This window comes from Ictalurus punctatus, chromosome 2 (genome assembly GCF_001660625.3).
Source record: "Ictalurus punctatus breed USDA103 chromosome 2, Coco_2.0, whole genome shotgun sequence".
NCBI lineage: Eukaryota > Metazoa > Chordata > Actinopteri > Siluriformes > Ictaluridae > Ictalurus > Ictalurus punctatus.
In genome coordinates, this window is record NC_030417.2 from 31019647 (window position 1) to 31034646 (window position 15000).

Sequence of the window (15000 nt, forward strand, 5' to 3'; positions counted from 1 at the left end):
TCATATATACATAACCAGTTTTTATCCTAACATGGAGTACTGCGATGTAGAAAGTTCTATAAGAAATCCCAAAATATTTGATGCGCTTTTGATAAATCGCAACGTTCACATTATTTAGCAAAAGCAATAATTTTATGCATTATGCAAAAAAAAAAAAACAAACAAACCTATGCAAGGTGTCCCAGGCGTTAATATGTAAAGCGTGTTGCAGCCCCAGTATGTAGCAATGCAATTTAGATGTAGTTTTTTTTTTTTTGTTGTTGTCCATGTTATGCATCTCTAATAGTTAGCGGATGAATATATGCTTGTTAGAGTTTGAAATGTTCAGGGTTAGATGACCTAGTGTAAAAAATATCACCGGTTTAAAAATGTGTAATTTGCCGGTGGCACGAATGAAAGGAACGTATTGAAACGAATTCCTAGTAAAAAAAGTGTCTCTGCACATTCTTGTATGTATAAAAAAACAAAAAAACCCCAAAGGGAATCAAAAACGATCCCGTAATTCTTGTTGTTTTTGAGAGAGTCTTTTCCATGAAGTCTTTTATCGTCAGTATTATCGTTGTGCTGTTAAGCTAAGCAGAAGTTCTGCAGGAGCTACTTCTGCAGGAGTGTGAAAATCCCAGAAGATGAGTCGTTTCTGAAATACTCGGACCTGGATCGAGACGTTTTTTTATTTTTCGGGCGTGATTTTAGTTTCTTCCCGCATTTGATTATAGCGAGGCATTCAGTTCGGTTACATTTTATTTGTGTAGCACTTATAACGAAGCAGCGCTACAGAAATAAATACCTTCCAGATGTGGATTTTAAATGCATGAATCTATCCCCAATGAGCAAGCCAGAGGTGACAGTGGCGAGGAGAAACTCCTTGAGGCGATGTGAGGACGAAACCCTGAGAGGAACCGGACTCAAAAGTGAACCCGTCCTCATCTGGGGGATTCCGGAGAGTAATTGCGTAACCAGGAAATTCATTATAGTTTTCACATGAGGTCTATTTCCTCGAACTTATCCACTGTTCACTGATGGAGACTTTAGTGCAAAAGTATTTGTGGCAGTTGCAGTCCTAAGGCTGTCATCGCAGCCAAGCCATCGTAGCAACTGTTCATATGAATTGTGGTCAAAGCTATCTTCATGTATTTTCTTTTTCTTTTTCTTTTTGTTGTGTTACCATCCTCAATAATCTCAGTGATCTTCAGGCTGTCCATGTGGGGCCTTGATTTCCTATTGATGAGAAGAGTAAATTAACTAGGTCTCAAAGTGAATACATGATCTATATGTTCTTTTATGCCTACTATATGGAAATAATTAAAGTTTCTAAAAGAGAAGTCATTCAGTTCCTACCCGCTCTCAGATAAGGAAAGTCCGTTGTTGGTTCTACGTGGGATTTCGCATTTTACACTGGATTCTACAGCCACTCAAGACTTGGTTTGTAAACCGTCGTTTTTGTGTAGCGTTATATATAGATCGACATGGCACACTTATCAAAAGGCTCAGAAGCCCTAACACTTACTCTTATCTGTGAAAATGCAAATTGGAAACGTTTCCGACCCTACAGGTTACACGTTCTTGTAACTCATTTGCCGTCCAGTAGAACGTACGATACAAATACAAAGATTTTTAGTTTGTGCGTTTGTTAGAGCGATGTGGCAAAACCTCGTATCACCGTGCAGCTTTCTGGTTTCCCACTGACGCTAAGCAGCGCTGAGCCTGACCGGTACCTGGATTGGAGACCTGGAGAAACCTAACCTTGCTGCTGGAAGTGGTATTAGTGAGGCCAGCAGGGGGCGCTCACCCTGTGGTCTGTATGGGGTTTAATGCCCCAGTATAGTGATGCAGCACTGTCTTTCAGATGAGAACGGAGGTCTTGACTCTTTGTGGTCATTAAAAATCCCAGGACACTTATCGTCAAAGAAGGAGTAGGGGTATAACTCCGGTGTCCTGCTGAAATTCCCCATCGGCCCTTCTCCATCACGGCCCCCTTATAATCACCATCCCTGAATTGGCTACATCGCTCTCTCCTCTCCACTAATAGCTGGTGTGTGTTGGTTGGATGCGACACGCTGGTGCTCATCAAGGAGATTTCCACATACGACGTAAAGCGCTTTGAGTGTCTAGAAAAGCGGTGTATAAATCTAAGGACTTATTATTACTGTTTGTTTTTGAATGCATTCATTTTCCCAAAAGGATTTAATCATAACTGTGTCTTCTAAAGTTTGCCTTTGAGCTTGAAAATCAGCGGCACAGCACAATCATTCCTGAATATTTTTGGTGTTAAAATGAACCACTAAAGTAATGAACTTGATCTATTTAAACTTCGAATTGGAAATCAACCAAAGGTTAATATTCTCCGTTTAAATATCACAGATTCTGGCAAAGTGTGTGTGTGTGTGTGTAAGAGAGAGAGGAATATAAGCGTTTAAACTCCATGGCCAAGAATAGGCTCATTTCTCACAGGCGATTGCTGGCGAGGAAATACAGCCCAAATTGAATTAGTTTACATGAGGGGATGAAAATTGAAATATGGATCGGAGTTGCAAATGCCTGTCTGCGCGCTCATATATGGGATGAAATATATTATTGCTCTCTCATATTGCGTGTGCTTATGTGTGTGTTTTTTTTTTTTGAAGCGGCGTGTTTAAAGAGCCCTTGGCTGCTGGTTTTGTTAGTCGTGTAGGTCTAATAAATGGTATTGATATTTAAAAAGTTTGTGTTTTGAGGAAATACCGGAGCAGCACGTTCGCCTCACACCTCCAGGGTCGGGGGTTCGAGTAGCACCGTGGCCCTGTGTGTGCGGAGTGTGCATGTTCTCCCCGTGCTGCGGGGGTTTCCTCCGGGTACTCCGGTTTCCTCCACCGGTCCAAAGACATGCATGGTAGGCTGATTGGCGTGTCTAAAGTGTCCGTAGTGTACGAATGGGTGTGTGAGTGTGTATGTGATTGTGCCCTGTGATAGATTGGCACCCTGTCCAGGGTGTACCCCACCTTGTGCCCGATGCTCCCTGGGATAGACTCCAGGTTTCCCGTGACACTGAAGGATAAGCGGTATAGAAGATGGATGGAACACTGGAGGGTTTTACTGTCTTTGATGGGTTTATATTATACACGAAGAGGCAGATTTGCATATAGGGGATCTTCCGTAGAAAGCTCGGTCGCTCTATCAGACATGCGTGCCGCGGTCACCTTCTATATACATGAATCCACATCCTGCACGTTAGAGCTCTTTCCCAGTGACGCATTCGATTATACACTGGGATATACTTGCATATGTACTACATCAGCATGTGTACTATTCTAGATTGTTTTCGATCTTGAGTGCTAACACTAACTGGTTTTCCTGTGAGAGTCAGTGTTTGAAGGAACAGGTTTTCAACAGAGCTCGTCAGTGTGTTGAACATCGCCGTGCATGACGAACAGGGATATTTCGGCTCTCGTGCTGTCTAATGGCCGTCTCTTTTAATCCCTCTGAAGTACGCAGGCGAGTGTGTTAACAATGCCACTCGCGCTGCCACTGCTTCTGCACACCCACACTAAGACATTCGTTAAGTATTATTCAAAATATATAGAACATGATCAAATAATGGTTTAAACCATGACCTCAGGACAAAAGTATTTTGTGCGTGAGAAAGTCCGTTTGGAAAACTGACGTCTGGTCCACGATGCTTGTCTGTTTTTTGTTTTGTTTTTGACTCCCATTTTAACGTGGACACTTTGGGACACCGTAGGTCCTGGGGTTCTGCTTTGTACACATGCGTGGCAGTAAATCGAATATCGATCGCGATTACAATTTCGACTGTCCACGATTACATGAACACGAAGCTTTCGGATACGAGTGCATTAGAGCCAAGGCGCTCTGCACTTAAACCCCATAAACCCCCTCTCTCCTTCCGGACGCGTTAACGCAGACGTGTAAACCAGACTTTACACATCATCATATAACAAACTGCACGTACGACAGATCTGTTGGATTTTCCGTTTCAAACACACATTTGTTCATCGTCTTCATCTTCCCTTTTATTTACATCACTTCCTTTTGAAGTCTGCTGGTGATTTGCTCGTAATTGACATCGTCCTGTCTCCTACTGCGCTGCTCATTTATCGCACAATCCTGTCTTCAGCACAAATGTTCAGTTTCTGAATCGCTTCTGTTTTCCAGACATTTCTCCTGTTCTGTAGTTTATGTGCTCAGAAAGTGTCAGCATGTCCCAGTCATTAAGATGTCCTCCTTATTTCCGGTGATGTCCTGCCATCTGTTCCTTCCTATAAATGCAGTGTATATATAATTCAATTCGATTTGATTTGTGTAGCGCTTTTAACAATGGGCATGGTCTCAAAGCAGCTTTACAGAAACATATAAAGACAGGATACAGATTTTAAGTGTGTGAATTTATCCCTAATGAGCAAGTCGGTGGTGAGGAAAAACTCCCTAAGGTGATATGAGGAAGAAACCTCGAGAGGAACCAGACTCGGAAGGGAACCCGTCCTCGTCTGGGTGACGCCGGATAGTGTGAAAGTGAAAGGAAGTTCATTATGGATTTAACATGAAGTCTGTTTGTTGAACTAGTCCACTGTTCACTAAAGGAGACCACAGTGAGAATGTCCATGTGGAATTGAGGTCCAAAACCACTTCCATGGTTCTTCAAGCGGTAGCATCCTCAGCAATCTCCAGGACGTAGCCTCCAGTTGATGAGGGCTCCATACAGATGCAGGGCGTCAGGATTGATCAGGCAGGTCCGCAGAGAGAGGTCAAGAGAGGGAGAGATTATTAGGTGTGCTTACTAATCTACGTATACGGTGTATAATTAAACGTGTAGACATGCGCATACACTCAGTTTGTGCTTCACTTTGACCTGTCAGGCGTGATCTCTTCATTAGTATTCATGCAAATGGAGGACTGCTGCAGATATGACGGATGGTATTTGGAGAGAGGGGAATGGAGAGAGCGACTGGGAAAACGAAAGGCCAAGAGATCGTGAGGAGATATGGAGAAGTGGCATTTCTACACCTTCAACAATTTTGTGTGTGTGAGATTTTGCTGGATATGCAGAATGGGTGGCATTTGAGATTTAGCCTAACCCCTGTGCTCTGTGTGTATGTGTATGTGTATGTATGTATATATGTGTGTGTATATATGTGTGTGTGTGTGTGTGTGTGTATGTATATATGTGTGTGTGTGTATGTATATATGTGTGTGTGTGTGTGTGTGTGTATCTGTGTGTGTGTATGTATGTATGTATGTATGTGTGTATGTATGTATGTGTGTATGTATGTATATATGTGTGTGTATCTGTGTGTGTGTATGTATGTGTGTGTACCTGTGTGTATGTATGTATGTATCTATGTATGTGTATGTATGTGTATTTATCTATGTAGGTGTGTGTGTGTGTGTGTGTGTGTGTGTGTGTGTGTGTGTATGCAGGTGTATATGTGTGTGTGTGTGTATGTATCTATGTAGGTGTGTGTGTGTGTGTGTGTGTGTATGTATCTATGTAGGTGTGTGTGTGTGTGTGTGTGTGTGTGTGTATCTATGTATGTGTGTGTATCTATGTATGTGTGTGTATGTATGTATGTGTGTGTATGTATGTGTATGTATCTATGTAGGTGTGTATGTATGTATGTGTATCTGTGTGTATGTATGTATCTATGTATGTGTATGTATGTGTATGTATCTATGTAGGTGTGTGTGTGTGTGTGTGTGTGTGTGTGTGTGTGTGTGTGTATGCATGCAGGTGTATATGTATATGTGTATGTATCTATGTAGGTGTGTGTGTGTGTGTGTGTGTGTGTGTGTGTGTGTGTATGCAGGTGTATATGTATCTATGTGAGTGTGTGTGTGTGTGTGTATGTCTGTGTGTTGAAGGATGGTGAAGAGTTGTGTGTGTGTGTGTGTGTGTGTGTGTGTGTGTGTGTGTGTGTGTGTGTGTGTGTGAGTGTATGCGAGTGTATGTGCTTTGCCGTGGTTGGCCTCAGCCATTAAGAGCACGTAGAGAAACTGTAGAGTCGTTGGCAGAGTCACATGCTTAAGGTAAAAGTAATAGTAGGAAAAGAGCAGGTGTGTGAGAGAGCGAGAGCGAGACACCGTTGCCTGATTGAAATCAATACTTCATATGGTTGTGAAATTGCCTTTTTGTTTTTGAGGAATGAGCGAGCGAAAGAGAGAGAGGGTACGTCTTGCATCGTTCTTTTCAACTAACGTCATGACTATACAAAAGGTCCCGGCTGTTTAAGAGCTCGGTGCTCACTGATCTTTAAATCCTTGCTTGCTGTGTATTATTTTGGAGATCGACCCTTTTTATTTTTTGTAATCCTTTTTTTTTTATTTTTTTTTTTATTTTTTTTTATTTTTTTTTTTTAAAAGCCCCCCACACACGCCGCGCTCGTCTGACTGCCCAGCCATGAGAACCATTATTATTTTCCTAAAAGCACTGACTTGTTTTGCAAGAACAGTTCGAGTTATGTACTGAATTGTGATCAGAGCAGGGGCGTTATTAGGACCGTTAATTATCCGGGGCTGAGCGCAGATTCCTTTCATTCAAAAAAAAAAAAAACCTTTAAAAACGTCCTTCTTCTAAATAGACACTGAAAATGTGGACACAACGTTGGGTTTATCATTAAACTTGCGTCGGGTGTCGTCACTGTTTGTAGGACGATCAGACAGAAATATACAACGTATTGGCGATCTAACACGAGACTAGGCTTGCTTGGTGTCGCTAGCCAAGCGGAGGCACTACTAAGCTATCAGTGTATGGGTTTAGCCGCTACAGTGCCATGTAGAGCGCGTTATCTGTCCTTACGCTCTGCTCAGGTCATGTGCACGTAACCTGGAGCTCATATAGATATTTATAAGAAAACACCTTGTTTTCCTGCTCAGGATGCCCGTGTTTCAGTTTGAACCTTTTTACTTGTCCAACAAAGAAATAAACAGTCGGCATATATTTGTCTCCCCACCCCACCCCCCCTCAGACCAACCGACTGTGTTGGCTAGAGATCTGTCAGCCAATAAGATGAGAGTATTTCCCTGTCTGATCGGTCTCGCCTCTCGCCTAACAACACGGCCGTCTTCTTTCACTGACGGATCAGTTACGTCGTGACAAACCGCCCCAAGTGGAGAATTATTCGGGGTTAGGGAAAGAAATGTGATCTCCGTGACTACAGCCCCAAATGCCCAAGCCAGGGTGCGTTCCTGGGTAAAACGCCAAGTGTATCTTTTACTGCGTACATAAATGTGCATGAGACCTTTAATGCAGATCTTCATTTATTTAGAGATCAGAGCGAGGGACGTGACGTAACCTGTTCTACAAACATTATGTAAACATTTTTAATTTATTCGTTTTATACATTATTCATCCACACATTGTGCATATACATTTTTCATATATTTGATTGATTGTGCACGTTTTTAAAAATATATATATTTTCGTTTGTTCATGTGTGTCTTCATTTATGTGTGTGTATTTGTGTGTGTGTGGGGGGGGGGGGGTCCAAGCTCATGTCGGACTGGGTGAATGAACGGCAGTGTTTCCAGCACAGCCCGAGTATCAGTGTAATAGATGTGAAATGAAACGCACAAAGATGATGATGATGATGATGATGATGATGATGAGGATGTTCTCCTCCACTCCACTCCCCTTGCTTCTTCTGTTTCCAGCTGCATTAATTCACTGCCAGTCTGGCAGCAGAAGCTGAAAACACACGACAAGGAAACTCATCTCTCTGAACATCTTGAAGAGAAACTTTCCGACACGGCTTGGACCACGTTCAGCTACCGGTGGCCCGCGTTTCCGGCACAGACTCAGACGGAAGACGACGTTCTCCGCAGGTGCTGGCATAAATGGTGTTTTTGCTGAGCGTTGGCAGCTAGTCGAACACACACGGTATTCCGCACGCACACACACACACACACGCACACGCACACACACACACCGACCGCTGTAACGTGTGTAGCGTGAGACGAGCGTGTTGATGAAACCTGTAGGAGACGGCTGCGCGGAAGCCGTATGATCTCCAATCCGCCGACACTTCAGAAAGCCCGAGCGCCGGGAGACGGTCATCTGCAGACTCGTTTGCGGAACGGAGCTCAAATGTCACCAAAACAGCATCACTAATAAGCTCTTCAGCTTTGAACAGACAAAAGGCAAGAACCATGCTTCCTGTTCCTCATAAGCAAGACTTTGAAGCTGCTTTCAGCAGTTAATTGTCACTTTGCAGGAGTTTTCAGCTTTAATTTGCTGTAATGAATTGCAGTTTGAGGACGATCGAATGCGTCGTCAGACACGGGTTTGATTCGCCGTCTAAACGAAACGTTCAGATGTAGCCTGGGTATGATTTTCTAGATGTTTTCTTGTAACTCGGCAGATGTGAGAGCTGTCTCTGAACAAGGAAAACCCTCAGAAGAGAGGATGGGTTTATTTGACTGGGAAGAGCTCGATACGGAAGAATCTATTTTTAAGTACGTGCCGTTTAACCGAGCGTCTCGGAGAGCGTTCGCGTCTGGCCTTTTCAGAAATCTTTGGCAAATGCAACACTTGGATCAGATGGATCAGTCCCTCCAGGATTTCCTCCAGGATGTGATCCTAGAAATGTACGCAAAAATCAAGGGAACGCCGCAATTTTCGATCATGAGTGCAGCTTAAAGGTCTCATTTACTAACAAACATCACAGATAGACCGTGCAAACACCAATTCTAGTAGTTTTCCACAAAAAAGCGAAAACAGTGGCAGTTTTTAATGACCAAACCACTACAGTGAGCTGGGGGGGGAGTTTATATCACTACAGTATTTTATATAATATAACGTAATTTATAATAATATATAATTTTATAGGCTTAAATTAAATAAAAAGCTAAAAAAATTAAGTGAGGTTTTATTTTAGCACTTTGGTCAGTGAAACAACTCGATAAAGCCTTGTAGTGTCATGTTGTTGCAATGAGAAACAGCCTGAGGGCGCTGTGGGATACGGTATTGTGATTGACCCGGGGAGAAGAGACGAAGTGGAAGGAGGATGTGGACACGGTCGCACGTTTCTCTCTCGAATCCAAAATGTTTCCAGATCGCCGATGTTACGTTTGGTTTCCCAACAAGATCCATCGCAGCGGATGGATGGCAGAATTCGCCTGACTGGATGTTGTAGCGCTCAAACTCGGGCCGCGCGATTAATCGAATATGGATCTCGATTACGAGTTTTGATTGCCCACGGTTACATGAACACGATCGACTGCGATATCGACGTTTAAAGTTCGTCCTCCGCTCATATAAAACTCCGCTGCAGATCACCATAGAGCGGCGCAGGGATGACGTCATTTTGTAACGCCAAAACCTGGAAACGAGTTAGCATTTTAGGTTTCAGAGCGCGAGGGGAAATCGTGACCCTAACATGTTGCTGAATGGGACTACAGACGTTGTCGGGGACATTAAACGTTCAGGTATAACAATATGTTGTCCCTAAATTCAATGAATAATCGTGATAAATCATCGTGATCTCAATATTGATCAAAAATAATCGTGATCATCGTTTTGTCCATAATCATGCAGAGCTAGCTCAAACCAACCCGCGCCAAACTACCAGACATCATCATATAAGACATTTGATTATGAGTATGTAATTTGTTTACTAATATAAAATCTCCCGCTATATGGTAGGACATAAATACGAATTAATATAGCGACGTTGTTGTTGTTATTGTTGTTATTATTATTATTATTATTATTATTATTATTATTATTATTGTACTTGTCATAGCGCCATCTCAAGCAGAAACTTTAATGTGGCGTGTGATGTGAGACCACTGCATGTGGCACTCCACCACCGTGGTGGCAAACTACCACTGCAGTGGTGCTGTTGCCATGGCCACAGTCACAGCCCTACAGACTGCTGGATCTAACACTAGAGCTGCAAGCAGCGATTAAGGGGCCAGGCAGCGATGGAGGAATAGCAGAAGGCGGTTGCTGAGATATGCCCTCACTTCTTGTTTGGTGACTTATGTTTCTAAGTTTTGTTTCGAAAAGTCTCGTGATGTCACGATCCAGAGTTCATGACGATCAGACGCGAAGCGCGGCAAACTCAAACTAGCCGACTTTCTGTTTGGCAAAACCAACAGTCAGCACTTTCCGGAGACCCGACGAAAAGATGAATCACGAGTTGATGTACAGAAGTTTGTGAAACATAGCGCCACCTAAAGGTGAATTTACACAAGAAAATTCCAAATGGTGGAAAAATACTGTTGTAACTGTGTTGAGCGCAGCATAACTCAAAGAATCACCGGAAAGTGGAAACTCCGTTTCTGTCCTTTTCACATGAAAACCACGTGGCAACACCGGAGACTGTGTGGTCCTTGTGTTGTTGTCCAGGACACACAAGGACACGTTAACGTTTAGACGCGCGCGTCTCTGTCCACCTCTGCATGTGGTAGGAGCGAATCTCCTCAATGCGTATGACCTCGTTTACACTTGTATTTAGTGCTGACCAATTAAGACGCGTTAACACCTAGTGTAATCAGGGCTCGTGTGTCAGGTCTCTTACTCCCTTGCACGAGCATGTGCTCTCTCTATCTTGAAGCAAAATATTTCTTGCTTCCCCACTTGTGTGGTAATGAGCTGGATGAATATTCATGAAGTGAAGCAGTCACCAGAATGTACTTCTGAAATCCTGTGTGATTGTGTGTGTGTGTGTGTGTGTGTGTGTCTCTGCAGTAGAGGATGATGTCTGTGAGAGCATCTGATTAATGTGTGTGTGTGTGTGAGAGAGAGCGAGAGAGATATGGAGTTAGTGAGTCTGTAATAGTAGGATGCTCTTTAGGAGAGGGTCTGATTAAGCTCTCTGTGTGTGTGTGTCTAGGAGAGGGTCTGATTAAGTTCTGTGTGTGAGTGTCTAGGAGAGGGTCTGATTCAGCTGTGTGTGTGTGTGTGTGTGTGTGTGTGTGTGTGTGTGTGTGTGTGTGTGTCAGTCAGTGTAACTGAAATGCGGTGAAGCTGTTGGTTATAAATTATGTGGTAACATTTCCAGAACAGTCCGAGTGGTACGCCTGAGCCGGTGTGTGTAGTGCAGCAGCGGGTGGGATTTAAAAGTGTGTTTTATAGTTACTGCTAAAACTATTCGAGGTCGGTCGACGGTTAGCCGATTAATCGGCACCGATAACAGATTGCTGGAACTATGGGCTATCGTGCAAAATCCACACCGGTAGTTTTTCCTGGTTGCGTATGTTCCGGAGCGTCTGGGAAGGGTCCGCTGTACGTGAGCGGCCTCTAGAGGTGAAATAAAAACCATCACTGAGCCATTCTGCTGTGTTATTTGAAGTGTTTTTGATTCATTTTGGATGTCTCTGTTTTTGTGTTATTTGGAGTGTTACTTTTTGGGTCAGTTTGGACGGAATATCTTTTTATTTTCTTTTAATATTTATTACAAATGAGTATATATTCATTTATGTATTTATTTCAGTTTGAAAGAGTACAGTACATTTTGATGGTGCAGTCAGTGAGGTCTTTGGTGATTTGGTCACTGCAACAAATACTTCTTTAAGGCTAAATCCGTAAAGTTCTCACTTTTAACGGTGTACGCTTTTAATTACGTACTGATTTGAAGGATATCAAAGTCACAGCAGTAGCATTCACATACTTATGGAAAGACCCAGATTGTTGTTTTTTTTTAAATATTTTTTTTTTGGGGGTGGAGGGTATAAGGCAACTATTGTTGTGCCCAAAAATGTTAATGTTCCTGCAAACTGATGAGGTGTTGAATATGAATAGTCTTTTTGTGGTCATTATGATAATACAATGACTCAGTAATGGGGCACTTATCTATCTGAATAAGGGGTCAGCAATACTTCTGTGCATAATACATGTGAGGTGCAAAATAATTTCAACGGATCATCAATCAGAGGATTATCATCTGCAGGGACGAGACTGAGAGACAAACAATGTGATTTAGTGTAGAAAACGGCAGTGAAAGAATGAAATGGATCATTTAGAATACCTGCTTGCATTTCATATATTTAATTTAATGTAATAGTATTTAGTGTGTCATTTTGCATCTGGTGCTTGTTTGTGTGTGGGCGGAAACATTTATTAGCAGTCAGCATTTTATTTCGGGACTGTCACTGTCACTTATGCACTCTCACTAAAATGGTGGGTGCGTGCATTTTCTTCTCCATCTTCTTCCTCGTCTTCTCCGTCTTCTTCCTCGTCTTCTTCTGTCTTCTCCATCTTCTTCGTCTTCTTATCCGTCTTCTTCCTCGTCTTCTTCCTCATCTTCTTCTCTGTCTTCTCCATCTTCTTCCTCGTCGTCTTCTCTGTCCTCTTCTCCATCTTCTTCCTCGTCTTCTCCGTCTTCTTCCTCGTCTTCTTCTGTCTTCTCCATCTTCTTCGTCTTCTTATCCATCTTCTCCGTCTTCTTCCTCGTCTTCTTCCTTGTCTTCTTCCTCGTCTTCTTCTGTCTTCTCCATCTTCTTCCTCGTCTTCTTCCTCGTCTTCTTCTGTCTTCTCCATCTTCTTCCTCGTCTTCTTCCTCGTCTTCTTCCTCGTCTTCTTCTCCATCTTCTTCCTCGTCTTCTTCTCTGTCTTCTTCTCCATCTTCTTCCTTGTCTTCTCCTCTGTCTTCTTCATCTTCTTCTCCATCTCCTCCTTCTTCTTCGTCATCTTCTGTCTTCTTCTCCGTCTTCTTCGTCATCTTCTGTCTTCTTCCTCGTCTTCTTCTCTGTCTTCTTCTCCATCTTCTTCGTCTTCTTATCCATCTTCTCCATCTTCTTCTGTCTTCTTCCTTGTCTTCTTCTCTGTCTTCTTCTCCATCTTCTTCCTCGTCTTCTCTGTCTTCTTCTTCGTCTTCTTCGCCATCTCCTCCGTCTTCTTCTCTGTCTAATTCTCCATCTTCTTCGTCTTCTTATCCATCTTCTCCGTCTTCTTCTTCGTCGTCTTCTTCTCTGTCTTCTCCGTCGTCTTCCTCGTCGTCTTCTCCGCATTCTTCTCCGTCTTCTTCTCCATCTTCTTCCTCGTCTTCTTTTTCGGCTTCTTCTTCTTCTTCATCTTCTTTTTCAGCTTCTTCCTCGTCTTCTCCGTTTTCTTTTCCGGCTTCTTTTTTGGCTCCTTCATCGTCTGCAAGACAGTTTTGTACACGAGCGCCACCAAGTCCTGGTTTTTAATGTAACTTCAGCGGCTCCAGACATGTGAACAAAACCACAAATCTCATTGGTCGGCCAGTTTTTAAAGCGGAGCGTCAAAAAAAAACAACAACGTGCCCCTCGAAGTCCAAAAAATTTGCCGCTTTGATACCACGCGTTTCATGCCTGGGTGTGAACACTCTCATTTAGACACGGGGCTAAATCTGAGTTAGACATCAGACCGTTTACTGCGCAGAGAAAACGTCCCGGTGTGAACAGGCCCTTAGACAAAAAACCCCCCCAAAAACCTGTCTGTGGCATGCAGGTGGCTCGTCTGTTTTAAGCCTGACGGGCCACTCCTGAAGAGATCTGTTGCAAACAGGTGCCCATGCAGCTGAGTGACGTGAGCTGGAACGCCAGTATGTAAGATGGCACATAAGAGCGGAGATGAACTTACGTTCTCATAGCAAAAACAAATTAGCTGAGAACGTGAGCTTTACTGGTTCAACGATTCAATGGAAAACTACCTGAAGAATAAATTGTTCAATGTATTCATTTATTTCAATTATTCTTATGAATTAAAAATGCGTTATTAAATCACTAAGTTATACTAAATAATTATAAACTGATACTAAATTACTTGCGTTTCCTCAAAGTTAAAATGTATTATATTTATATTTCACCGAAACAAACTTTTTATTTTTGCTTAAAGACCTTTCAGAGTTGACGGAGATGGAAGATCCGTCGCCGTTTCGTTCGAGAGATTTCGCGCACGTCTACGGTTGGTACAACCGAGCGATTGTGTCTGTGCGCACGCGTGATGCCGCTCCGTCTCCTGAATAACTAATCGGCTCTCTTCTCCCGGCCCAAAGCCGAGAACCCGATGAGCACCAGTAAGCGAGAAGTGTTCACACACCACCGCTAGTTCTCTATGCTAATCGGTGGGTTTTCTGATTCAGGCCAGCGAGATTCCTGCTCGAAATAATTACATTATCATCAAATTAATTATCGCTAAATATTTGGTGAGGAATGGTGCGGGTTGTGTTTCAGGGTGAGAGCTCCGCTGATCGCGGGAGTCCCGCTCGAGTACTCGTTCGCCCAAGGTGAGAGCGGCACGACGAACGACCGTCGCTACTCCTGCGCGTGGAAAGAAAATCTTTTAATCGCGCTGACTCTACTGCACGTGTACACTTTGTGGCACATTTTATGCCTTTTAATTGCTTGGTCATGTGACTAAGGTATTAGCTTTAAATGCAACAATCCCACTATTAATTATTATTATTTTTTTTTAATGTTGCAAATATTAGCGCTACCAATTGGATGCAAAAGTTTGGACATGCTTCCAGTTGTAAAGTATCTGAACCTAACTAACTTGTTAGGCCTTAATTGATGTCTACAAAGCTGTGTCTGCTGCTCAGAAGGTCGTGAGCTCTAACCCCAGCGCTGCCAAGCTGCCGCTGCCGGGCCCTTGAGCGAGGCCCGTAACCCTCAATTGCTCAGATGTGTAAATGAGATGAATGTAAATCGCTCCGGATAAGGGCGTCGGCCAAATACCATGAATGTAAAAACTGTCGGAGTACTTCTGGTAGTTTCCACTGTCCAAAATGGCGTTAGGGCACTTAACTGGAGCTGTGGATTTCAAGGGAAGATCTGGAAGGCTGAGAGAACCCAGATTGAAATGCCAGTATACTGGGAAGAAGGACAAAGCAAAACTCCCAAACCATACTGAAGGTTTAGTTGATACAGGAGCGGTGGTGCACTGTTTTACTCTGCAGCATCGCTTGCACAAACGTGTTCTGCGTGCAAGAGGCGTCAGAAGGATTCCTTACCTAGTCTCAAAAGTCAAAAGTTGTGACCTCATCACGAAAGTCAGCGACCCAGTGACACGTAGACGAGCCAGAGGCGTTTCGGAAACGAGCG

General features: G+C 43.2%; 1 protein-coding gene across 5 annotated transcripts in view; it reads left to right on the forward strand.

Moving 5' to 3' along the window:
• Positions 1 to 15000, forward strand: part of spop (speckle type BTB/POZ protein) — a 123292-nt gene that overhangs the window by 9064 nt on the left and 99228 nt on the right. Inside the window, exon 2 of one of the 5 annotated variants that reach the window (XM_017452441.3) lies at positions 7642 to 7867. The exons of 3 other annotated variants lie outside the window; for them this stretch is intronic. The gene's annotated coding sequence lies outside the window, so the exon portion shown is untranslated. The remainder of the gene's footprint in view (positions 1 to 7641; positions 7868 to 15000) is intronic. One more of the 5 variants, XM_017452467.3, reaches the window with a different exon arrangement.